This window comes from Nematolebias whitei, chromosome 2 (assembly GCF_014905685.2).
Source record: "Nematolebias whitei isolate Nwh7 chromosome 2, NemWhi1, whole genome shotgun sequence".
NCBI lineage: Eukaryota > Metazoa > Chordata > Actinopteri > Cyprinodontiformes > Rivulidae > Nematolebias > Nematolebias whitei.
The window spans coordinates 14,391,757-14,392,265 of NC_056499.1; positions in this window are offsets into that span (position 1 = coordinate 14,391,757).

Sequence of the window (509 nt, forward strand, 5' to 3'; positions counted from 1 at the left end):
AACATGTATTTTTTCTTGTTAAAATGTGACAGTTTAGGAGAGGAAATTTAAAGCCATGAGTGATTTACTACAGTGTTGCAGAAACTCTTACAGTAACATAGTAAAATTTAGATTGTTTTAAAATAATGACATCCCAATAGGAAGTATAGCTAGACATGTTGTAAATATGTCATTGTTTTTAATGAGGTCACTCAAATGTCTAAGAATCTGATCAGTTTCACACACAATAATTTGTTTATAAAATCTATCCGACCATTATCTTTTACCCGCTTCTTCCATTTTGGGTCACGGGGGTCACCGGTGCCTATGTCCAGCAATCACTGTGCGAGGGGCAGGGTACACTCTGGACGGGTCGCAAGTCCATCACAGGGACACAGAGACAAACGAGACAAACAACCATTCCCTCTCTCACTCAAATCTAGGGACAATTTAGAGTTACCAATCAGTCTAACATGCATGTTTTTGGTCTGTGGGAGGAAACTGGAGTACCTGGAGAAAACCCACGCATG